General features: G+C 41.9%; 1 long non-coding RNA gene across 1 annotated transcript in view; it reads left to right on the forward strand.

The window, feature by feature from the left end:
• LOC307179880 overlaps positions 1–18074 on the forward strand; it is a 36156-nt gene extending 18082 nt beyond the window's left edge. Inside the window, exon 3 of the long non-coding RNA XR_013825585.1 lies at positions 17949–18074. This is a non-coding gene — a long non-coding RNA (uncharacterized lncRNA). The remainder of the gene's footprint in view (positions 1–17948) is intronic.
• Positions 18075–26631: the final 8557 nt, after the last annotated feature.

A 26631-nucleotide genomic window follows, 5' to 3' on the forward strand; every position in this document is an offset into this window, starting at 1 on the left:
GCGGGGCGGGCCTGCGGCGGCAGAAGCCGGCATGACGTTGCACCAGCGTGAGGCGCGCTGTGTGCGGCGGCAGAGGCCGGCGTGACGTTGCCCCAGCCTGAGGCGCACCGTGCGTTCTCCCGGGGAGGTTGTTCCTGGATCCCGGAAATTGGCAGTGGCGGGCGGCACAGGCTCCTGGGAGGGGAGGTGTGGAGAGTGACCTGTGCTCGCACACAAGCTTCTTGGTGGCGGCAGCAGCAGCCTTAGCGTCCCATGCCGGTCTCTGGGGTCTGCGCTGATAGCCGCGGCTCGCGCCTGTCTCTGGAACTCCTTTAAGTGGCACTGTTAATCTCCTCGCGCACCAGGAAACATACAGGTAAGAAAAAGTCTCTTGCCCTTTCTGCAGCTCCAGACTTTTCCCCGGACTCCCTCCTGGCTAGCCGTTGCGCACTAGCCCCCTTAAGGCTGTGTTCACACAGCCAACCCCAGACCTCTCCCTGGGATCCGACCGAAGCCCGAGCCTCAGCTCCCATCCCCGCCTGCCCCGGTGGGTGAGCAGACAAGCCTCTCGGACTGGTGAGTGCTGGTCGGCACCGATCCTCTGTGCGGCAATCTCTCCGCTTTGCCCTCCACACCCCTGTTGTTGTGCTCTCCTCCGTGGCTCCGAAGTTTTTCCCCTCTGCCACCCGCAGTCTCCGCCTGCGAAGGGGCTTCCTAGTGTGTGGAAAGCTTTCCTCCTTCACAGCTCCCTTCCTCTGGTGCAGGTCCCTTCCCTATTCTTTTGTCTCTGTTTACTCTTTTTTCTTTTGCCCTACCCAGGTATGTGGGGGCTTTCTTGCCTTTTGGGAGGTCTGAGGTCTTCTGCCAGCGTTCAGTAGGTGTTCTGTAGGAGTTGTTCCACGTGTAGATGTATTTCTGGTGTATCTGTGGGGAGGAAGGTGATCTCCGCGTCTTACTCCTCCGCCGTCTTCCCGGAAGCCTCTAATTTTAAAATATTAAATTAAGCATCATCCATATAATCCCATTGACCAATTAATGCTGAGCCCTGTCATTGTATTTCAGTGCCTGCATGTGATTAAGGTTACTCTGCATTGATGTTACACAATATCACTGTACCATCATTACCTGTATTAGGGCTCTCCAGAGAAACAGAATCAATAGGGGATAGATAGATAGATAGACAGACAGATAGTTAGATAGATAGAAGAGGAGATTTATGATAGAAATTGGCTCAAGTGATTATGGAGGCTGAGAAGTCCCACAGTCTGCCGTCTTCAAGCTGGAGAACCAAAAATTCAGTGGTGTAATTCAGTCCCATCCCAAAAACCTAAGAACCAGAGGGCCACTGATGTAAGTCCTGGAGTCCAGTGGTTTGAGAAGCAGGAGCTCTGATGTCCGAGGACAGGGGAAAATGGACATTCCAGCTCAAGAAGAGAGAATTTGCCCTTCCTTTGCCTTTTTGATTCATTCAGGTCCCCAGGGGATTGGATGATGCCCACCCACATTGGTGAAGGTGGATTCAGTCTACCGAGTCGAATTCTAACCTCTTCCAGAAACACTCTCACAGATGCACCCAGAAATGTTTTACCAGCTATCTGGGCATCCTTTAGGCCAGTCAAGTTGACACATAAAATTAACCATCACATTACGTAATTAAAAAAAATAAAGTGGATGTAATAAGAGCCTCCAGTGAAAGACAGATGATCTAACAGCCACCCAGTAAGAGCAAAGGTTTCACAGTAGTTTGAAAAAGGGGAAAGTGGTGGGAGAACTGAGTTGTCATATGGCAAATGGTAGTATCAATAGAAGTTTGCTGAACTCAAAAGAACCTGCCCTATAGCAGCACCATTTAGAAACAAGCTCGCCCCTGCCTCACAGGCGTGGCACCCACTGTTCCCTCTGTCTGGAACACTCACCACTGCCCCCCACAAATAATACCCAAATATTCACTCTTTCACCTTCTTCAAGTTTTTATACAAACGTTACCTTCTCTGTGAGGTCTTTCTTATACCTCAACTCCCTTTCCCCCCAAATCTTCCTTTCTCCTGCCCTAGATTTTTCTCCTTAACGTTCATTATCATCTGACACACTATATATTTCACTCATTTATTTGGTTTATTATGTCTTATCCCATTAGAATGTAAGCTTCATGAAGCCAGGGAAGTTTGTTTTACTCACTGACATATTTGCAGCCCCTAGGAGAATGCCATTGGAAATAACATGTACTCCATGAACATCTGCTGAATGAACAAATGCGTAAATGAGTTAATATTTACACTCTGAGTACCAGTTTACCTTTATCACATCTACCTTATTTATCACATTAATGTTGTTAATTTGTATTTTGGCATTTTGTAGCTTTGCTCATGTTTCATTTGTAAAGCAACTTCTGATTTGCATTTGTACAATAACAATAGCTATGAGCAGATTTTTATACCTAGCATAATCTCCCTACATATTTAAATAACATAATAAGAAATAAGTGAACATAACACTTGAAGTCTTTGGTTTTTTCCCTTTAGCAGACGTTTGTATATTATTCAGATTTCAAAAGCAATACTGGATAAGCAGATGGCTGGCTGGTGAGAGTATCAGGAGGGGTCCTGTTTGCTGGGGTGCTCTGTGATTCAATCTTTGTGTTTGATCTTTCAAGTTTTCCCTCTCCCTGGCACCCTGCCTTGGGTAACAAGAATTGTATAGAACAAGAAACAGGATGTGGGCTGTTGAGTTGCATTTTTTTAAATAAAGCACTATTACTGAAGCCAGCTCCTCCCCTGCCCATTAGTATTACTCAAAAATTGCAGCAGCTTTAAGAATCCATCTTTTAAATAAGGTCTCCTTTCTCTGAAATTGTAGCTATTGTAAAGCACACTCAGAGGTTTATATGGCAGTGTATATTTTCCCCCTTAAGTTGATGGGTGTAACTATTAGGCAGTTGTTGAATGCACTGAAAAATCAATTGTTCTGGGGATGAGTTCCAGCCCAAAGTGTTTTGATGGTGTTAGCTCAGTGCTTCAGATGCTTGCTAAGCTCTTTTTTTTTTTTTGAGCTATTTCTTTGATTATTCTAGAAGGCCCAAGACAATGCTTTCAAATATAGAAGGAACTCTACAATTTTGACAGCATTTTTTATAAACAGGCTCTTCCAGCCATAGTCTTGGAGGCAGGAATAAAACACTATATTCTGGGGTTTAGAATGCTCCCCCTCGGGCCACTCCCTAGCCCCGAATCAACCATGGATACCACATACGTAATCCTTAAACCCCACATTTAGCTACAAAGCAACTATTGTGTAGCTTAAGCCTCAGAACTGTTTGTAAGAAATCGAACCATCACAAAATGGCAGAGAAAAGAGAAGAGGATGCTTCGGCCTATATGTGGGAAGTATGCATTACAGGTGGAAAAGTTCCCCTTTCTCTCCTTCTGAGCACACAAAATCCCTATTCCTACTGGATTCTAAAGAAAGCCTGAATAAAACAATATTCCTCATGACCCTGACCATCATACCATATCTTTCTGAGACCAGAGATTCACCCTTGCATGTATGCATTATCTTACTACTTCATCAAATGCAGAAAAAAAATTTTAATCATGACATCATCTTTTAGGACATATTGTGTCCCATGCATCCAGTGAGACTCTTCCATCATCTCTTCCTTTCTGAGTCCCCCTGGGACTGGCAGCAAGCAGAGTTGCCTTTTACTACTGCACTTCTCTTTTCTCAGTGTCTCTCCTAGAGGGTATGGGCTTTGCAAAATCTTTGTCTGCTTCACTGAACTCCCAGCCCAGCCGCATCATTATTGTAACCTTACTATTCCTTATAGCAAAGGGACACGGGCAACTTAAAACCATCTGTGGAAGTCTTACTATGTGCCAAGCTTGGTGCAAACATGTTTCTTCTTCAGTGTCTAATGGGCTCTAACACATGAATCACACATTCTCATTGAACATTCTTGACATTGAGCATTTCTTTTTTTTTAATTGACGTATAGTTGATTTACAATGTTGTGTTAGTTTCTAGTGTACAGCAAAGTGATTCGGTTATATATTTTTCATATTCTTTCCGCTTATAGGTTATTACAGAATATCGAATATAGTTCCCTGTGCTAAACAGTAGGACCTTGTTGTTTCTCTATCTAGTGTGTATCTGTTAATCCCAAACTCCTAATTTATCCTTCCTCCACCCCCTTTCCCCTTTGGTAACCATAGGTTTGTTTTGTATGCCTATGAGTCTGTTTCTGTTCATTGAGCATTTCTAATTACAGTGTCCTAAAAATGTCTTTCCACTTGGCAGTAGCATTTCAAGATCCTTCGTGTTGCCCAAAGGATCCTTGTGTCTGCACTTGATCTCCAGCCTGTTCCATTCTCCAGGTCTTTTTTATTTTATATGAACACTTCCTAACACTCACTAGAGGCTCATCTTGTCCATTAACCAACCCTCTTAGCCGTGACTCCTTCAAGGATGCTATATTAGTTATCTGTTGCTGAATAACCATATTGCCACCAACTTATCAGCTTAAAACAATATACACTTATTGGGACTTCCCTGATGGCACAGTGGTTAAGAATCTGCCTGCCAATGCAGGGGACATGGGTTCGAGCCCTTGTCCAGGAAGATCCCACATGCCACAGAGCAACTAAGCCCTTGCACCACAACTACTGAGCCTGCGCTCTAGAGCCTGCAAGTCACAACTACTGAGCCTGTGTGCCACAACTACTGAAGCCCGCACGCCTGGAGCCTGTGCTCCACAACAAGAGAAGCCACCACAATGAGAGCCCACGCGCTGCAACGAAGAGTAGCCCCCACTCACCGCAACTAGAGAAAGCCTGTGGGCAGCAATGAAGACCCAACGCAGCCGAAAATAAAATTAATTAATTAATTAATTTTAAAACCCAATATACAGTTATTATCTCACTGTCTATAGGTCAGGAATCCAACATGGCATAGCCGGGTCCTATGCATCATGAAGCCTGGGTGTTGGCCAGGCCTAGAGTCTCATCTGAAGCTCAAGTGGAAAGGATCTGCTTCTAGTGTAACTGAGAAGGGTCCTATGGGGCCTTCCTGGGACAGACTCCTCCCCTGTATCTTATACTTTAGCTCCTCTCTGAAGTACCCAGATGACAGTATTTGAGGCACATTTCCTGAGTTGTTTTACAGATGCTAAAACTCCCACCAAATGGAAGATGTTAACTACTTGATGACCATGAGCACATAGTCCCCAGATCTACTGGTGCCTAAGGATTGATGATGTTAACCCCTGTGACACCGCCCTGTTACCTCACCATCAACCAATCAGAGAATTGTGCATGAGCTGATCACATACCCTGGGACTCCCCTCCCTCACCTGGCCTTTAAAAGTGCTTTGCTGAAAGCCATCAGGGAGTTCAGGTGCTTTGAGCACTAGCTATCCCAGACTCCATGTATGGTGACTTACAATAAATGCTGCACTTTTCTTCACCACAACTTGGTGTCAGTAGATTGGCTTTACTGCAAGCAGGCAAGCGGGCCCAAGTTCGATTTGGTAACGCTCGGTGCATGCATTGTGGCAGGATTCAGTTCCTTGGTGGCTGTTAGCCAAGAGGCCACCTTTGTTTCCTTGCCATGTGGACCTCTCCAGTGTAGTGGCTTACTTTATCAAAATCAGGAAGGGAGAAAATGTGCTAGGCTAATAGAAGTCACAACTGTATATGGCCTAATCATAGAAGTGCCATCCCATCAATTACTCTATTGGTTGGAAGAAAGTCACAAGCCCCTCCTACACTAAAGTGGAGGGGATCACACAAAGATATGAAAAGCAGGAGGCAGGGAAAATTGGGGGCCGTCCTGGAATCTCCATCACAAATGCTCCGTAGCCAAAAATGGTCTCTAAAACTTTACTAACAGAAATTGAAAACGAGCACATTTACCATATCAGCCCAGCAGAGGCTGTTGATATCTCTTTCATATTCCCCTAGGCTCAACCAGTTTTAGTGTACCCTGGCCTGACTTCCAAATGCCGGCATCTGTATCTCTTTGTTTGAGAACTTCTCTCATGACAGGAGTCTGCTTTGTCCAGAGGATACATTTTTCTTTTTTCCACCATGATGGACTGTTGTGAAATGCAATAGTTCATACAGCCTTTCTGAAGATGCCTCATAAGACCAGGTAATTGCCCACGCTTGTTATGAAGCTGTGGCTACCTTGGAAACATAATCTCTAATATTTGTTTCCTGCCTTCCCTACTTCAGTACCCCCTTTCTCCTCAGTCCTAGTTTCTCGGATTTTCTCTCTCTGATGAAGTTGGCATATAAGCTTTTTGCCTAAAACTCTGTTTCCTAGGTAGCCCAAGCTAAGACCTGTAAAACCAGATAGTTAGAATTTGGCATTCAGAGGAATGAGGAAATAATCTTGTCATCTCATTCCCAAACACAGAGCAGTTTTCAAATATACTTCTCCCCAGCCCCAGGTATCTACTGGCTTTAAAGTCTGCCCTGAGGTTACCCTGAAGTATTAATACTTCTAGCCCTCTTGGTCCCATTTTCCAATAACCAAGAAAGAATTCATGTCCTTCTTCCTGAGGCCCCAGTTCCGGCGCTGGGAAGCATGTTTATTATATACGATACTCTTTTTACTGACCCTGAGGGGATTCCTATTGATCTTTCGGGGTCACAGTTCACCTTGTGAGTTCTAAAACCACCAAGGGAGAAAGAGTAGTTCTAGCCAAGATATAATTTGAAGAAGACACACAAAACAAAATGGAGAGAAAAGGCCCTCAGGCTGCTCAACACTTCTAAAGTAAAGCTCCAAAAAAATAAAATAGGCAGGCCACACACAAGGAGGCAGGAAAACTTTGTTTTGCTGAGAGGACTCTTTTCCTTGGGTGAATTCCAAGAGGGAACGGTCGCCGAGTGAGTCATAGAATAAGTAGGGCAGAGTTTGCCTTTCAGGGAACGCGATCGTGTAGGCGGACCCATGGCCCCTCAAGGATGCTCAGCCCGCATGACTTCCTGAATCCCAGACTATGTCAGGCAGAAGGCAGCATGCAGAATTCTCACATCCATGTGGACTCTTTCTGACTCTCTTCCCATGCCTGCCACAAACTGAGTTTTCAGAGGCAGTTTTCAGATCATTGTGTTTGATCTGCCCTCTCAGTGAAGACATTAGGGGAGGCAGAGTTGGGTCTGTGGTTCTTAAGGGATCTCCCAGCCTGGAGCTATGCCAAGCTGTGGGGGCAGACAAAGTAGAAATTTCGGTGATGTGGTTTGAAAGCTGCCCAACGGGATGCTGTAGCCAGGGAATCCAAAGGTGGGTCCTGAGATCAGTGTATGGGGCCAAGGGTAGGATGTGCTAGAGAAGGAACTCAAGAAAGAGATGATCCTAAGGGGCAAAGGAAAAGTGACCCTCTATGGTACCAGGTTCAGAAGGCTGCTCTCCGTGGCTGGGTATTTGTGGAATGGGGTAGTTCCACATGATTCAAAGGCAGCAGAGATACTGCCCTAAAGTCAATCAATATGTCACAGATTTCAATGTGGGAGATAGACTCAAAATCCAATAATTCATGATTTAGTAGTTATCTTACGGCAATTGTTACCCCCTAGAAGCAAACCTTTTCTTCAGATGAAAGCTGCCAAGGAAGCATAATAGGTAAAGCAGGTAAGAGAGAAGCTCTTCTTCAAGAACAAGGTAGTAGAGATGGATGGGTTAGGTGTTTCTCCACCCTCTCCAAAATCTGAGCCCCTGAGTCCCTTCTATGCTATTTCTAGTGTTCCATGGATTATTCTTTGAAAAAAACATTCTATGCTGCCCCAGAGCAGATGAGTAAAGAGATTGGGGTAAAGCATTGGTAGAGGTGGGGGTGGGGTGGAGAGTTGAAGCAGACAGTTCCCATTCTTCCTACCACTGGTGAATTTATGAGTAGAACATTCTAGAGTGCAATTTCTACCTCCACAATGGCCATGGAGAACATGTGTGTGTTCACAGGACCAGTCATTGTTTAGAAAACACTGATAGCCTTGAATGCTGTTCCTCAGTATCCATCTGTGCGTGTGTGTGTGTGTGTGTGTGTGTGTGTGTGTGTGTGTGTACTGTAAAATAAAGACCTTGTTCTTGCTTTTTATCCTCCAGATAAATTACCCAATACTTCCACACCACATGAGGACAAGACATTCACAATCATGACCTTTGATCAATGCCTGATCTTAGAATTTCTTCTGAATTATCCAAGACTAAATTATATTCAAAGTGGTTTTAGTGTTAAATGCATTTCTTTAAATGACACTTCTTTGCAAAACTGTCAATGTCTATGAGGTGTAGTTAGTAACACTTTATTTCTGGCTGGTGGACATTTAGTTCCTAATATTTTAGATAAAAGGGAATGCATTGACACTTGTTAGAACACTATTATTTCACAGCTTCTCCCTCCCCACCAAAACACACCCTCAAACCTTCTGCCTTTGTTGCTTTCTCTACATCACTGGGTAAAATTTACATCGCATTTTATTTTGCTTTCTTATCTTTTCCGCCCCCCACCCCCGACCAGGGATTAAACCTGGGCCCTCGGCAGTGAGAGTGCAGAGTCCTAACCACTGGACCACCAAGGAATTCCCATTGACCATGTTTTTTTGATCAGTTTTTTCTCCTTTGGGCTTTTTAATTGCCCATTTTTTCCTAGTTAACAAATGCAGCACATGTTTTCACCTAAACACCAAAACTACCCACTTCAAAATCATACACTTTCTTAAAATAAATCCATATGCTTAAAGAAATTGTTCATAGAGCCCTTATATGTCTGTGTTTAATAATGACCTGTTGCCTTACAGGCTTACTGTAGAATTCTCATCCTGGAATTTGTTTTCATTGTGCTGTATCTTGGTTCTCAAGTCTTCCTCATTTTTCTTATTCTTGGATTCCTTCTATTTCAGGTTTTGCTGAACCACACTCTCAAGTAACTTTAATTTTTTTCAGAAGTGTGTGTAGTTATTAAACTTCCTCTGTCCTTGTCTGTCTGACAAAGTCTTTATTTAGAATAAAGAATACTATGTTTGAAAAATTGTTCCCTCAGAACTTTGAGACATTGCCCCATTGTCTTGTAGCATGCAGTGTATGTAATGCCATTTATCATTATGGTTTCTTTTTCCATTCTCCACAGACTATTCACCCCCAGAAGCTTTTAGGATTGTGCTTTTATCACTGTTATTATAAAATTTTAGTTACTTATCTCAGAGGGAGCTTTTCTGTACTTATTCAGCTGAACATTTATTGGGCTCCTTAAAGTTGAAGATATCATTTAATTAAAATCTGGGAAGTTTTCTTCTATTATTTCTCTGGTTATTTCCTTCCCTGCATTTTCTTGTTCCATCTTTCTGGAACTCTCATTAGATATTCAACCTCCAATATGTGATTTTCTATATCTCCTAGTTTTCTTTTTATCTCTTTTCTCATGTGTATTTAACAAATTATATATAAAATTTTCAAGAATGCTTAGTTTTCTCTGCATGTTCTTTCTTATAACATCTTATTGTTATTTTATGTATGCAATATTTTCTCAAATCTCTTAAAGGATTTTAAATAGATTTCGTGGTTTTTTTCTTTTAACATCTTTATTGGAGTATAATTGCTTTACAATGGTGTGTTAGTTTCTGCTTTATAACAATGTGAGTCAGCTATATATATACATATATCCCCATATGTCGTCTCTCTTGCGTCTCCCTCCCACCCTCCCTATCCCAACTCCTAGGTGGTCACAAAGCGCTGAGCTAATCTCCCTGTGCTATGTGGCTGCTTCCCACTAGCTATCTATCTTACATTTACTAGTGTATATATGTCCATGCCACTCTCTCACTTCATCCCAGCTTACCTTTCCCCCTCCCCATGTCCTCAAGTCCATTCTCTACGTCTGCATCTTTACTCCTGTCCTGCCGCTAGGTTCTTCAGAACAACTTTTTTTTCCTTAGATTCCATATATATGTGTTGGCATACAGTATTTGTTTTTCTCTTTCTGACTTACTTCACTCTGTATGACAGACTCTGGGTCCATCCACCTCACTACAAATAACTCAGTTTCGTTTCTTTTTACAGCTGAGTAATATTCCATTGTATATATGTGCCACATCTTCTTTATCCATTCACCTGTCGATGTACACCTAGGTTGCTTCCATGTCCTGGCTATTGTAAACAGAGCTGCAATGAACACTGTGGTACATGACTCTTTTTGAATTATGGTTTTCTCAGGGTATATGCCCAGTAATGGGATTGCTGGGTTGTATGGTAGTTCTATTTTCAGGTTTTTTAAGGAACCTCCATACTGTTTTCCAAAGTGGCTGTATCAATTTACATTCCCAACAACAGTATAAGAGGGTCCCCTTTGCTCCACACCGTCTCCAGCATTTATTGTTTGTAGATTTTTGATAATGACCATTTTGACTGGTGTGAGGTGATACCTCATTGTAGTTTTGATTTGCATTTCTCTAATGATTAGTGATGTTGAGCATCCTGTCATGTGTTTGTTGGCAGTCTGTATATCTTCTTTGGAGAAATGTCTCTTTAGGTCTTCTGCCCATTTTTGGATTGGGTTGTTTGTTTTCTTGATATTGAGCTGCATGAGCTGCTTGTAAATTTTGGAGATTAATCCTTTGTCAGTTGCTTCATTTGCAAATATTTTCTCCCATTCTGAGGGTTGTCTTTTCATCTTGTTTATGGTTTCCTTTGCTGTGCAAAAGCTTTTAAGTTTCATTCGGTCCCATTTGTTCATTTTTGTTTTTATTTCCATTTCTCTAGGTGGTGGGTCAAAAAGGATCTTGCTGTGATTTATGTCATAGAGTGCTGTGCCTATGTTTTCCTCAAAGAGTTTTATAGTGTCTGGCCTTACATTTAGGTCTTTAATCCATTTTGAGTTTATTTTTGTGTATGGTGTTAGGAAGTGTTCTAATTTCATTCTTTTACATGTAACGGTCCAGTTTTCCCAGCACCACTTATTGAAGAGGCTGTCTTTTCTCCATTGTATATCCTTGCCTCCTTTGTCAAAGATAAGGTGACCATATGTGCGTGAGTTTATCTCTGGGGTTTCTACCCTGTTCCATTGATCTATATTTCTGTTTTTGTGCCAGTACCATACTGTCTTGATTGCTGTAGCTTTGCAGTATAGTTTGAAGTCAGGGAGCCTGATTCCTCCAGCTCCGTTTTTCTTTCTCAAGATTGCTTTGGCTGTTCGGGGACTTTTGTGTTTCCATACAAATTGTGAATTTTTTTGTTGTAGTTCTGTGAAAAATGCCAGTGGTAGTTTGATAGCGATTGCATTGAATCTGTAGATTGCTTTGGATAGTATAGTGATTTTCACAATGTTGATTCTTCCAATCCAAGAACATGCTATGTCTCTCCACCTGTTTGTATCATCTTTAATTTCTTTCATCAGTGTCTTATAGTTTTCTGCATACAGGTCTTTTGTCTCCTTAGTTGGGTTTGTTCCTAGGTATTTTATTCTCTTTGTTACAATGGTAAATGGGAGTGTTTCCTTAATTTCTCTTTCAGATTTTTCATCATTAGTGTATAGGAATGCCAGAGATTTCTGTGCATTAATTTTGTATCCTGCTACTTTACCAAATTCATTGATTAGCTCTAATAGTTTTCTGGTAGCATCTTTAGGATTCTCTATGTAAAGTATCATGTCATCTGCAATCAGTGATAGCTTTATTTCTGTTCCAATTTGGATTCCTTTTCTTTTCTTTTCTTCTCTGATTGCTGTGGCTGAAATTTCCAAAACTATGTTGAATAATAGTGGTGAGAGTGGATAACCTTGTCTCGTTCCTTCTCGTAGAGGAAATGGTTTCAGTTTTTCACCATTGAGGATGATGTTGGCTGTGGATTTGTCATATATGGCCTTTATTTTGTTGAGGTAAGTTCCTTCTATGCCTACTTTCCTGAGAGTTTTTTTTATCATAAATAGGTGTTGAATTTTCTCAAAAGCTTTTTCTGCGTCTATTGAGATGATCATATGGTTTTTATTCTTCAATCTGTTAATATGGTGTATCACATTGATTGATTTGTGTATATTGAAGAATCCTTGCATTTCGGGGATAAACCCCACCTGATCATGGTGTATGATCCTTTTAAAGTGCTGTTGGATTCTGTTTGCTAGTATTTTGTTGAGGATTTTTGCATCTATGTTCATCAGTGATATTGGCCTGTAGTTTTCTTTCTTTGTGACATCTTTGTCTAGTTTTGGTATCAGGGTGATGGTGACCTCATAGAATGAGTTTGGGAGTGTTCCTCCCTCTGCTGTATTTTGGAAGAGTTTGAGAAGGATAGGTGTTATCTTTTCTCTAAATGTTTGATAGAATTCGCCTGTGAAGCCATCTGGTCCTGGGCTTTTGTTTGCTGGAAGATTATTAATAACAGTTTCAATTTCAGTACTTGTGACTGGTCTGTTTATATTTTCTGTTTCCTTCTGGTTCAGTCTTGGAAGGTTGTGCTTTTCTAAGAATTTGTCCATTTCTTCCAGGTTGTCCATTTTATTGGCGTAGAGTTGCTTGTAGTAATCTCTCATAATCCTTTGTATTTCTGCAGTGTCAGTTGTTATTTCTCCATTTTTCTTTCTAATTCTATTGATTTGTGTCTTCTCCCTTTTTTTCTTGATGAGTCTGCCTAATGCTTTATCAATTTTATTTATCTTTTCAAAGAATCAGCTTTTATTTTTATTTTTTATATTTTATTTGTTTGTTTTTTGCGGTACGCGGGCCTCTCACTGTTGTGGCCTCTCCTGTTGCGGAGCACAGGCTCCGCACGCGCAAGCTCAGCGGCCATGGCTCACGGGCCCAGCCGCTCCGTGGCACGTGGGATCCTCCCGGACCGGGGCACAAACCCGTGTCCCCTGCATCGGCAGGCGGACTATCAAGCACTGCACCAACAGGGAAGCCCTTATTTTTATTTTTTAACATCTTTATTGCAGTATAATTGCATTACAATGGTCTGTTAATTTCTGCTTTGTAACAAAGTGAATCAGTTATACATATACATATGTCCCCATATCTCTTCCTTTTAGTTTTATTGATCTTTGCTATTGTTTCCTTCATTTATTTCTGATCTGATCTGTATGATTTCTTTCTTTGTGCTAACTTTGGGTGTTTTTTGTTCTTCTTTCTGTAATTGCTTTAGGTGTAATGTTAGGTTGTTTATTTGAGATGTTTCTTGTTTTTTGAGGTAGGATTTTATTGCTATAAAATTCCCTCTTAGCACTGCTTTTGCTGCATCCCATAGGTTTTGGGTCATCGTGTTTTCATTGTCATTTTTTCTAGGTATTTTTTGATTTCCTCTTTGATTTCTTCAGTGATCTCTTGGTTATTTAGTAGTGTATAGTTTAGCCTCCATGTGTTTGTATTTTTTACAGATTTTTTCCTGTAATTGATATCTAGTCTCATAGCGTTGTGGTCAGATAAGATACTTGATACAATTTCAATTTTCTTTAATTTACTAAGGCTTGATTTGTGACCCAAGATATGATCTATCCTGGAGAATGTTCCATGAGCACGTAAGAAGAAAGTGTATTCTGTCATTTTTGGATGGAATGTCATATAAATATCAATTATATCCATCTTGTTTAATGTATCATTTAATGCTTATGTTTCCCTGTTTATTTTCATTTTGTATCATCTGTCCATTGGTGAAAGTGGGGTGTTAAAGTCCCCTGCTATGAATGTGTTACTGTGGATTTCCCCTTTTATGGCTGTTAGTATTTGCCTTATGTATTGAGGTGCTCCTATGTTGGGTGCATAAATATTTACAATTGTTATATCTTCTTCTTGGATCGATCCCTTGATCATTATGTAGTGTCCTTCTTTGTCTCTTATAATAGTCTTTTTTTTTAAGTCTATTTTGTCTGATATGGGTATTGCTACGCCAGCTTTCTTTTGATTTCCATTTGCATGAAATATCTTTTTCCATCCCTTCACTTTCAGTCTGTATGTGTCCCTAGGTCTGAAGTGGGTCTCTTGTAGACAGCATATATATGTGTCTTGTTTTTGTATCCATTCAGCCAGCCTATGTCTTTGGGTTGGAGCATTTAATCCATTTATATTTAAGGTACTTATCAATATGTATGTTCCTATTACCATTTTCTTAATTGTTTTGGGTTTGTTATTGTAGATCTTTTCCTTCTCTTTTGTTTCCTGCCTAGAGAGTTCCTTTAGCATTTGCTGTAAAGCTGGTCTGGTGGTGCTGAATTCTCTTAGCTTTTGCTTGTTTGTAAAGATTTTGCTTTCTCCATCAATCTGAATGAGATCCTTGCTGGGTAGAGTAATCTTGGTTGTAGGTTCTTCCCTTTCATCACTTTAAATACGTCCTGCCACTCCCTTCTGGCTTGCAGAGTTTCTGCTGAAAGATCATCTGTTAACTTTATGCGGATCCCCTTGTATGTTATTTGTTGCTTTTCCCTTGCTGTTTTTATTATTTTTTCTTTGTATTTAATTTTTGACAGTTTGATTAATATGTGTCTTGGTGTGTTTCTCCTTGGATTTATCCTGTATGGGACTCTCTGCACTTCCTGGACTTGATTGACTATTTCCTTTCCCATATTAGGGAAGTTTTCAACTATAATCTCTTCAGATATTTTCTCAGTCCCTTTCTTTTTCTCTTCTTCTGGGACCCCTATTCTTGAAATGTTGGTGAGTTTAATGTTGTCCCAGAGGTCTCTGAGACTGCCCTCAATTCTTTTCATTCTTTTTTCTTTATTCTGCCCTGTGGTAGTTATTTTCACTATTTTATCTTCCATGTCACTCATCTGTTCTTCTGCCTCAGTTATTCTGCTCTTGATTACTTCTAGAGAGTTTTTAATTTCATTTGTTGTGTTGTTCATCATTGTTTGTTTGATCTTTAGTTCTTCTAGGTCCTTGTTAAACGTTTCTTGTATTTTCTCCATCCTATTTCCAAGATTTTGGATCATCTTTACTATCATTACTCTGAATTCTTTTTCAGGTAGACTGCCTATTTCCTCTTCATTTGTTTGGTCTGGTGGGTTTTTACCTTGCTTCTTCATCTGCTGCATATTTCTCTGTCCTCTCATTTTTCTTAACTTACTGTGCTTGGGGTTTCCTTTTCGCAGGCTGCAGGTTCATAGTTCCCATTGTGTTTTGCATCTGCCCCCATTGGCTAACGTTGGTTCAGTGAGTTATAAACACTTTTTCTTTCAGTTAGCTCAAAGCTTTGTAATGCTCTGGTCACTGGCTGTCAGCACAGCGGTGCTGCCTCATCCTCTTCTCCTCCTCAGCTGCTACATCACTTGGAGCGCCATCTTCCGGGTCTCCCCCAGCACATGCCAGGCCACTACTACCATAGACTTGGTTTTAACTTATCTTCTATTCCTTGAATTCTCTCCTCTGTGTTTAAAATGAAATTATTACCTTCTACTGTGAGTTGTTTTTTTCTCAAATGTCATGTAATCCTACGTTGTACATTTGGACTTAGAAATGTGGGAATAAGTTGATTTTTAAAAAATAGTTGGCATTGGTTTTCTCTGGTGTTGCGTAGATCTTTCTCCATCTGAAAGGTAAGGCATATCACTCATAGGGGAGTTTTATTTTGGAGCACAAAGGGACAGAAATAAGGGAGGCATGTTGAATATCTTCCCTATAGTCGAAACAAAGAGGCCTTTACTGTAGGGTACCCAAGAACCACAATAGGACTCCAGACCTTTCAATTCCTTCATAGAACCATTCTCTTGTTTGAAAGTAGAGACAGTCTCTTCACATATGGGTGTGGGAGTGGAGTACTTGTTATAGCTACTTTTTACATAGTATTTCAATTAATTATTCTGAGTTCCACCTCATTTCTCAATCTAACTCTTTGTACCTGTGCGTTCCTCACTCAGAATCCCTCCACCTTCAGAGACTGTTCAGCTGCCTCTTCTTCTTCTGTCTTCTGTGTTCTGAGCTGTTGCCTCCACAACATTTCATTTGTTAAAATAACCCCATATAGTTTCAGTCTTTCAGACATTTGTCAAAATCTCTGGTCAATCCTTGGTCCTTTATCCCCTTTTTAGTTCTATTATAAATGTATTCCCTTTTATACTTCTTTACTGTCATTTCAGTGAGGTTTAGGAAAAAAAAAGTAAAACCTGCCATCCTGAAGTGGGCTGAATGAATTTTAGATAAACCTCATTCTATTGAAGTCTGCTCCAAGGAAAGAGAATTACAGAAAGAAGTCAGGCTATTTATGCTAATTTTTATGTAGTAGTTCCATCTTTCAAATTCTGTTCCCAGAAGATTCCTTGGCATTCTAAATATTAAAATGCTGGTTGAAATACTCTTTTACTATATTATACATGATGCAAATTTAACAATTGTATGCAAATGCTAACTGTTATTAAACTACCCATACTGCACTATTAAAATCTGTATTCACTTGTTTACAAAGTTTATGGCTTAAAAAGTATTTACATATATCTCAGTTGAGCATCATTAAAAGCCTTTGAGATACGTATATCAGGTTATATTAGCTGTTTCATAGTGGTGAAGACAATTAGACTGTGTTGTATCTTAGTCTTGGAGTTGCCAGTTAACTTGCTGAAAACTATCTTAATCTTCTATAAACTACTTGTCTTTTCTTATATCCAATTTCTTGTCTGTAAACTTAGATTAATAATGTTAACTCCCTCAAAGGATCACGATAATAAATGATAATACTTGTAAACACTTAGAACAGGTCCTGGCACATAGTAAGTGCTCGAGAAATACTAGCTATTGTTATTATTTATTATTTTTCTTCATAATTATCTCTTATTCCCTTTTACAGATGACAAAGCTTTGTGGCATCAGTCAAGTTTTAGTCTCAGTTAATAAGACAGATCCTGGATAAAATTCATGTGTTCTGACTCTAAATTCAAGTTATTTCCAATACACCATATTGCTTCAACATGCTAAGAAAATTAAAGATGGAAGTTGGGAGTGATCAGAAAATTCTCTCTGCTCTCCTTAATCACTTACCAAAGATTCAGTGCTATGTAAATTCTACAGATAGAAGCTTGGTAGGGGGGAGGGGAGGTACTCCATTTGAAATAGACATTCAACATCCTTTATCTGTGCTTCCTCAACACTAACCTATGACATCTTTGCCAAAATGTGCTGTAATTATTAAGCAAACATTTGCCCCAGTTAAAGGAGTTCGTTGAGAACATGGATCAGATCATTCATTTTTTGCATTCCCAGAGTAGTAGAAACAAAATTTATGTAAAATTTCAAGCTCAAGGATATTTGATTAAAGTTACTTAGCCAAAGGGGCATTAGTGAAGATACCAAATCTGTGTACTCACTTTATATTCTTGGGTCCTCTGGAGACAATGAACTTAAAAAAGTGAGACTCGCTGTGTGGACTTTTTAGGAAAGTTCATGCCACTACTGTCCTCCCAATCTCAGATGAGCTGAACTTCCAGCACACCAATACATACAGGGTCAATGTTTAAACAAACAAACAAAATGACTGTAGGCTCAAATCATCAAGAACCTACCCATGCACATATGATTTTCCATTAGTGATTACTCTCGTTTCTGATCCTAAGATGAGATTGGAGGTTATAGATTCTAAAATTCCTTTGCTTTTGTTGTTTTTCTTTTCCAAATTTTTTTTTCTTTAGCTCACATGATGCTTATAGACTACGGAATGTTTGCACACATTGTTTCTGAAGCTTCAGAGCAGTGGAATCAAAGCCTTCCAGGGCACGGAAGTTTTGTTTCTGTGCCTTCCAGGACATGGAAGTTTTGTTTGTGGCAGGAAGAAAACAGATGGGATATAAATAGGTTTGGATACCCCAGGGATATTAATGGTCTTGCATGAAAATAAATACGTACGTCCAAGTAGCATGCACGTTACTTTTATTCTTCTCCATCTTATTTTCCCCCAAATCCAGTGTCACAGACAATAGATCATTTTTAGCAATAGAAGAAGTAGATATGAAATTAGAAGAAGTAGACAGGAAATTAGAATATAATTTTTCTTTCTTATCACAGGGCACCAGAAGGGCACAGATTAGAGTCTTGGCAACTCGGGGCAGAGTTGATACACCAAAGCTATATATAGCATTCAAATGATGATGAGAAACCTTTAGTGAATTTCAAACCAGACATGGAAGAGCTTCCATCTCATGATAACTTGTAAGTACTTTCTTTTTTTAAAAAAATTTATTTATTTAATTTATTTATTTTTGGCTGCATTGGGTCTTTGTTGATGCCCGTGGGCTTTCTCTAGGTGTGGAGAGTGGGGGTTACTCTTTGTTGTGGTGCGCAGACTTCTCATTGCAGTGGCTTCTCTTGTTGTGGAGCACGAACTCTAGGCACACGGGCTTCAGTAGTTGTGGCTTGCGGGCTCTAGAGCACAGGCTCAGTAGTTGTGGTGCACAGGCTTAGTTGCTCCACGGCACGCGGGATCTTCCCAGACCAGGACTCGAACCCGTGTCCCCTGCATGGGCAGGTGGATTCTTAACCACTGCACCACCAGGGAAACCCAACTTGCAAGTACTTTCTAACAGGTGGCATGGCCATCCACCTTTTTAGGTATGTTGGAGGGATTTTTAAGAATGTAGCTGGTACATATTTGTTCTCAGCTGGACTTAAGACTGTCGTCAACCAGTGTCCATACTGGCAACCACTACTCATCAGAGTTTGATGAACTAATGGATCAGAAATCCCTAATAAATTATGGACAAAAAGAGAGTGGGGGGGTTCCTGAGGAGCCTGAGAAAAGGCTGATTAAAGCTTCAACAGAGCTAACTGGGCAAGGGCAATGTTGGCTTTTCCCAGGTCCCAAGCCAAGAGTTGGGGTCAGGAGAGTCCTGTCCAAGCAATACTTAAGTATGGCAATGTTTAAGGTGGGTGTTCTGTCTCTTGTTTATTTCTCACTGCTAACTAACCTCTATCCCTAACTTTGTATGCTGTTCTGACATGAAAAACCCAGAAGCCAGACATATCTCTGAAACTTCAGCAGCTAGAGTGGACTGCAGATGGTCCATTTCTGAGGACTGGATAGAGAGATTTGGGTTTGACATTAGATCTTACTCATCTCAGCATGTGCTAGAGGTTGGTCCCAAGTTGGTTTCCCCGGGAAGCAGACTCTGACTTGGATATTGGCATACAGGATGTTCTTAGAGGGGCTCTTGGGAGCAACACCCATAGTAAGGAGGGGAAGGAAGAGGGACTGGGCAGAGGGAGAAGTCCAGCTGGGCTGAAGTCTCAGTGGTGCATCTCGATCAGATCCACATGGAACTCTGAAGCTGGAGTGGCCTTTCAGAGTTGTCCTGAGTTGGGTCCAGATCGAAAGACCCCTTGGTCCTCCACATATCAGCCATTGGATGTGGGCCGCTCCAGGAAGGAGGGGTGATCTTGAGCCAAGTGTTTGTCTTCACCTGAGGCATTCTTGGGCAGGAGAGGGCTGACAGCTGAGGGCACTCTCATTAGCTGTAATCCTAAAGGGAGGATCTGGATGGCAGATCACAGCAATCACCATGGGGTCTGATTGAAGTGCAGCCAAGTCTCAGCTCAAGCACCAAACCTAGCCTGTGATTTGAAGAGCCTGCTGGCTCCTGGGATGCGCTCTGCCCAGCTGTGAGCATCAGAGTTTGCCTTTGTTCAGGGCCAGTTCTTAAGGTAGGGCCCCAGCTGGCTGTGATTGATCCCAGAGCTCCACGGAGAGCTTCAAGACAGTGCTAACACAGCAAGAAGAATATTAAATAAAGCCAACAGTGCCTGGCACCATCCTCAGCCCTCTCCAGGTGTTCTTTCACGAAGTGCTCACAACAACCCCAGGACGCAGGTAGTTTTGCATCTCACATTTGTTGAGGAAGCTGCAGGGACACAGGCAGGGAGGGGACCATGAGTCCCTCCTCTTCCCTCACTCAGAGAAGATGAGGAATTCAGGAGTCGTGGGTGGTCCCACGTGCACCACTGATCTTTCTTATTTTCCTGCATTGTCTTTAGGCTCAAATGCTCCCAGAGGACCAAGGTGCCTCCCCACACAGCTGGAAGAGGCAAAATGTCAGCCAGAGAGGGTGTCGGGGGCTGGTCTGCAGTCAGGCTTTCTGAGAAAGGACAAATCCTCCCCGAAGGATTTTCTGAGTTCTAAATACAAGAGCGGTGCCCAAACCAATTTGAAAACACGCTTCAATCTGTCTTCAATTTATGTTCCCCAGATATAAAAGGGAGCGATCGTGAGACTGTATACAAATATCACTTCCCCTTGGCTTCATATGCCCTGGGTGACTTTTTGGTCTCTGTAGATTATGAAACAGAGGACCTTACTGCTAAGGTGAGGTAGAGGTAACCCTTTGGTTAGGCTAAAGGGTCTTTAAGACTCGTCCCAGCTCTAAAAATTTTATGTTGCTATCAAAGTCAATAATAATTAATAAAGAGAATTCAGAAGAAAAAAGAATTAGAAACACTCTGAGAGTATAAAGTGTCAGGTGTTCCTATAAATAAGGGAATGCGGTTCTTACCTGTGGTTTGGATTCATGAGACAGAATTAATTCCTTTATTTCATAAACTTTTTTTTTGAGATTTCAAATGGTTTTTGCTTTTATTTTATTTTTTAAAACGTCTTTATTGGAGTATAATTGCTTTACATTGTTGTGTTAGTTTCTGCTGTATAACAAAGTGAATCAGCTATATGTATACATATAGCCCCATAAACTTGGCTGTGTCCTAGACGTTTCAACACATTGTAAAATTAAAACCTGGACAGGCTTTATATCTAAATCCTGCTTGCTGCCCTCCCATTTCATCTCCTACTGTGCAGACTTAGTGGTGATGAAAACACCAAGCAGCTGCTTCAAGTAACCTTCTCTTTGAAGATGGCCTTGGTGTTTTCACTTTGTCTTCACCTGTACCCCTCACAGCTCACGGTGCTGAAGCTTGAGGAGCCTTGGAGAACAAACTGTATTTGACTAGGTAAATCACAGGCACATGAGAGAATCCAGTTGGACAGGAAGAAGAAATTTCCAAGGGCAACTTCTAGCTCCATTCTTCAACATCTCTTGGGTAGAAGGCACTGTGTTGGGAGATGTCAGACATGTGGCCACAGCTCCTATCTCCAAGAGGTCCTCAGTCCAGTGGGAGAAAAGAGGCAGACTCAGAAATGTCTAGCACTATTACAGAAATGATCAGCAGTTTAACAGATGTAGAGAAAATGTGCGCAAATGAGAAAATAATAATAATGGCTACCATTTATTGAATACTTATTAAAGGCCATGTGTTTTATTAACATCTTTTCACTTAATCATTCCAACAACCATACATGGAAGGCATTGTTATTATTATCCTCATTGGATGGTGCAGAAACTTGGTTCAGAGAGGTGACATGCTTTCCCTTGGGTCACTCAGCTAATTTATGGTAAAGCCTGGATTCAAACCTAGATTTTTTTTATTGAATATAGTTGATTTACAATGTTGTGTTAACTTCTGCTGTACAGCAAAGTCCTCAGTTATACACATATATGCATTCTTTTTCACGTTCTTTTCCGTTATGGTTTATCACAGGATATTGAATATAGTTCCCTCTGCTATACAGTAGGACCTTGTTGTTTATCCATTCTATATGTAATAGTTTGCATCTACTAACCCCAAACTCCCAGTCCATCCCTCCTCCACGCCCCTCCCCCTGGGCAGCCACAAGTCTTTTCTCTATGTCTGTGAGTCTGTTTCTGTTTTGTAGATAGGTTCGTCTGTGTCATATTTTAGATTCCACATATAAGTGATATCATATGGTATTTGTCTTTCTCTTCCTGACTTACTTCACTTAGTATGATAATCTCTAGTTGCATCCATGTTGCTGCAAATGGCATTATTTCATTCTTTTCTATGGCTGAGTATTATTCCATTGTATATATGAACCACATCTTCTTTATCCATTCATCTGTCAATGGACATTTAGGTTGTTTCCATGTCTTGACTATTGTGAATAGTACTGCTATGAACATAGGGCAAACCCAGATTTTTTTTGACTCTAAATCTTTCCCTGTCAATTACTCTACTCTTCTGCATCCCCTAAGGCAAGCACCCACTATTCTAACTTAGGAGTTTGAGGTGTGGTTGGCACTGAATGTGGAGGAGTGAATAAAATATGCGGTAAAACAGGAAGACATATATTCCGGGCAAAACGAATAGCCCAAGCAAAGATGGAAATATGGACAAATCCTGGGGCTCTGCGGGTGGCAGCAGGGATGCCCACTGCACCAGTGAGTGTGTGGATGTGAATGGGGGGGACTCAGTGTACAGAAATGTGAGGAAAGCCTAGGGAAAGAGTTACATATGGAGAGGTGGGGAGAGATTGAATATAGCTGTAATCTGAATCAGACAGCGTACCTGTGGAAGTTTCTCGGCAAACCTGTGCATTGTCCAGATATCCAATGTGATGAATTTTTGCAAAATTGTATCCACTTTATACACACACACACACACACACACACACACACACACACACACACGGTAACAGTGAGGTCTGGCCTACAGAGAGTTGAGCTCAGCTAATTCAGAAGCTGTATGGTACAGCAGAGGTTCTCAAACTTGAACGTCCATAAGCATCCCCTGGGAAGCTTGTTAAAGCCCAGATTGCTGGGCACTAGCCCCAGAGATGCTGATTTTGTAAGTCTGGGATGGGGCCTGAGAATTTGCATTTCTAAGCAGCTTCTGGGTGACGCTAATGCTGCCGTTCTGGGAACCAAGCTTTGCCTGGCATAGAGCGGTGTGTGCCTTTGCTGTGAGTGAGAGGTGAAGAGGGTCCACATCTGAACGTTAAAATCATTAGCTTCCTGAGACCAATGTCACATCTGTGCTCCTGTCTCCAGCTTTGCCCTCCCCACCCTGTTCCTTTCCAGGCCCCACCCTGTAGCATATGGTCTTTCAAAAACAGGAGTCTGATTACGTCACTCTCCTTCTTAAAAATGTCACTGGTTCCCTAGGCCTTAGCGTCGTAGGTGAAACCTTCCAGAGCCCTTCTTACCTCTTTAGTCCCTCCCGTTCTCCTTTATAGGACACCATATAGGTCCCTGAAACAAACCACATTGCCTTTGACCTACATCTGAAATGCCAGTCTCCCTGGGCTCACCTCTCTTCATTTGGTTAAATTCCACTTCGCCTCCAAGTGTTATCCTCGAAATCAACCATGGAAAGGCCTTTTAAGACCTTGGGCAGTGCCCCTCGAGGGCCTCTGTAAAGTGCTCTTGCACCTTATAGAAATGGTCTGGTGACAAGGCTGAGCTCTCCACTAATCTGGGGACTCCTTGAAGGCAGACACTGAGTCTTGGCACTTAGTGCATGAATAAACAAGTTGATAAATTACAATTGAAGTAGTGTCATTTCAGACCCAGCTAGAATTAACCATCATACCTGTTCTTCATGGGGTAAAGGATTATGTGCTTTCTTAGAGTCTGAGCTACCACGGGAAAAACTCACTCACAAATAGCATAAGGAAATGACAACATGCCATTAATAACCCAGAAGAAGCTGTATCTGTTTTAGGATTTTTCCATCTGGGCACTACAAACCAGAAAAGCAACTGTTTTGCCTCCACAAAGAATGTATTTTTTTTTAACAGCACACTTTCCAAAAGGACACTCCTTCTGCTGCATTTTGATCTAACCTGATTTAATTTAAAGTTTGGAGATGGGGTCTGACCTTATCTATCAGTGGCTGAGCCGTTGTCTCATGGAAATGCGGTTTGAAGTTCATTAATAGAGTAGCCTGTATATTATAAGTTAGAAGCTCTGGGTTATCACTGATGCTTGCAATTGCTATGGAAACGGGGTTCATATGCACCTTTCAAAGAGTCTGCTTTAAAACAGGAAAGAAAAAAAAAAGGAAAAAGAAGGCTCCTTGCAAGAATAAGATATTATTACCCAGCATGCATAGGCAGGTTCAGTGATGCAAATATGCTCTGCCTACACAATGATAAAAACAATTTTTTATATTTTTAAGAGCTAATAATATATAACTTTATATTAGAGAACTGTGTTTATACTGGTGAGAAAAAATGCCTAAGGCAGCTTTCCCCCCCTCAGCCCACCACCCCACACCCCTGCCACAAACACAGACACACACCAGCAATTTTCAGTTTTCCCCAGGCTTTTTGCAGCCTGTATCCTTAAATCTTCCAAAAGCCCCTGCACGTGCAGCTTCAGCTGCTAAAGCCCAAGCGGTGTGGACACTGGCACAGAGCTCAGCCTCTTCTACCCACACCCCATCGCCAACGAATGTGTATAAATGCTGCATCCTGTAGCTTATGGACTGACTTTTCTGTCTTAAAATGGTAGCACTAATTTGATCAAGTTTCTTATCAAAGATTTCTGCGTGTATTCTTCCCTACATTTGGATTTTGGAGGTTCCATCCCTCATCTCTCTCCTTGCCCACGTTTCTCCCTAATAATCCTAATCATCGAAGTACGGTATTGTGTTGGGCAAACAATAGTGTGAGCAGTCATCAGAGCCCCTGGGGGAAAGTGTAGGCTGCTACCTGAGACTGGGGGACAGGGAGGCACACAGAAGTGGTTCCTGGGGATTAGCAGATACTCTCTACTATATATAAAATAGATAACAACGACCTACTATATAGCATGGGGAACTATATTCAATATCCTGTAATAAACCATAATGGAAAAGAATATATATATATATATTTAATTGAAGTATAGTATATAGTTATATAACTGAATCACTTTGCTGTACACCAGAAACTAACACAGCATTGTAAATCAACTATACTTCAGTTGGAAAAAAAAGCAGCGTCTCTTGAGTGGTGTGGTCCTACACGGGACATCACCTCACTCCCCTGTGAATCCTAAATCATCTTTCCAGCCACCTCATTTTGTGTGCATTTTCTCTTCCCCACTCCTCACTTCTGTCTCCACTTGCCAGCCTCTCGCCAAGGGGGGCCCTCCCCAAAGACCTGATTTGTCACCAGGGTAGCAGAGGAGTGGCAGGACTCTTAGACCATTTGTAAAACAGACAGGAACTGGCTCAATGGCCCAAGAAAGCGACATAATTTTTTTTTTTTTTTTTTTTTTTTTTGCGGTACGTGGGCCTCTCACTGTTGTGGCCTCTCCCGTTGCGGAGCACAGGCTCCGGACGCGCAGGCTCAGCGGCCATGGCTCACGGGCCCAGCTGCTCCGTGGCATGTGGGATCTTCCCGGACCGGGGCACGAACCCGTGTCCCCTGCATCGGCAGGCAGACTCTCGACCACTGCAGCACCAGGGAAGCCCAGCGACATAAAATTTTAACACAGTAGAAAAATCCAAGAGGTTTATGGTATTGAATGCTGTCATTACTTTCTCAATATTTCCTACACACCTGGAGTCTTTCGTCCCCTTTTTTCTTTCCGTTCTCCTTTCCTTCTGTCACGCTCCAGCCTGACGTGCCTCTCCTGCTGCCACTCTCCTGGCCTTCCTCCACACCCCCTCCCCAGCCATCTGGAGGAATGAAGGGATGAGGTTATGTACCTCTCTCCCCACAGCACATACCAGCACCCTCCCTGACCCAGGGTTTCAACAATGGCCCCAATGTTCCAGAAAAGGACAATACAGCTGCATAAAGCATGAGCCAACAGAAGGAAGCATGGTTTACAGTTCACATTTTACATAACTGCTTCGCTTCTGAGACAGAGTATCTACAATTCCTCATTCCAATAAGATAAAAACAAAACTCTCAGCATTGTCTAGTGGAAAAGGATTCTTCAAGAATGCAACGCAGAACCCTTTGTTACTCCCCTCTATGTGCTCATCTCTCTCTGTTTACCTCCCCACATGTGAATCCTGCTATGGTTTGCCCCCAGTCCCTTTTGTACTGCACTCCTCCCCAAGCCCAGCCAAGTGTGAGCTGGACCTCCTGTACTCCTGAACCAGATCAGGTCTCAAGGGCTAGGCTCCCTCTGTCCTCGCCTTCAGACAGGAGGACCTCACAAGAGACCAGAGCTCCTCTGAAGGCTGCTGCTCTCTCTGCAGGCATTTGGAAATCACTTCTTTGCTTTCAAGCAGTTACATGACCTAAACCAGGACTCATCCCTCTTTTAATACAGGCAGCCTCTTCCTCTTAAGGCTTCATAAATGATCATTTCAGAACCATACAGGTCTCCCCCACTAGACTCAGACCTCCTTAGGGGCAGAGGTTGTATTTCATTCATCTTTCTCTCCCTAGCCCCCGCTATTGCCTCTGACACGTGGCTGTACTTGGTAAATGTTTGTTCACTTGAAAGTGCAATTGACAAATATGCTTTCACCCAGTGGTATCTTTGTGTGAGTGAATGTCTCAGGTTCCTGGCTGAGCACAGGCTCAGAATAGGGGATGGGAGGAAGTAGCAGGAGGACTTAGGGCTCGGGGCAGTGTGTCAGAGGGCACGGGCAGTTCCTAGGTCGGAGAACATTCTCCTTAGACCGGTTGTACTTCTCAGCTGTACAGAAAAATAGCCCCTCCTACACTATCAGGACAGACGTGTGTGCTTAGGGGAGGGTGAGAGGGGGGCCTTCTATCACCATCAAGGACCTGCATTGAGCCAGTGTTGTATGGTGGGGAAAAGACCATGCCTGAGTCAGCCAGACAGGCCTGGGTGTGAATCCTGATTCTACCACCTAGCAGCTATAGACTTGGGCCAATTACGTAATTTTAATTATTTGAAATTTTCTCATTTCTAAAACGGGCAAAATACTGTTTTAAAGG

This window comes from Stenella coeruleoalba (assembly GCF_951394435.1).
Source record: "Stenella coeruleoalba genome assembly, chromosome: X".
NCBI lineage: Eukaryota > Metazoa > Chordata > Mammalia > Artiodactyla > Delphinidae > Stenella > Stenella coeruleoalba.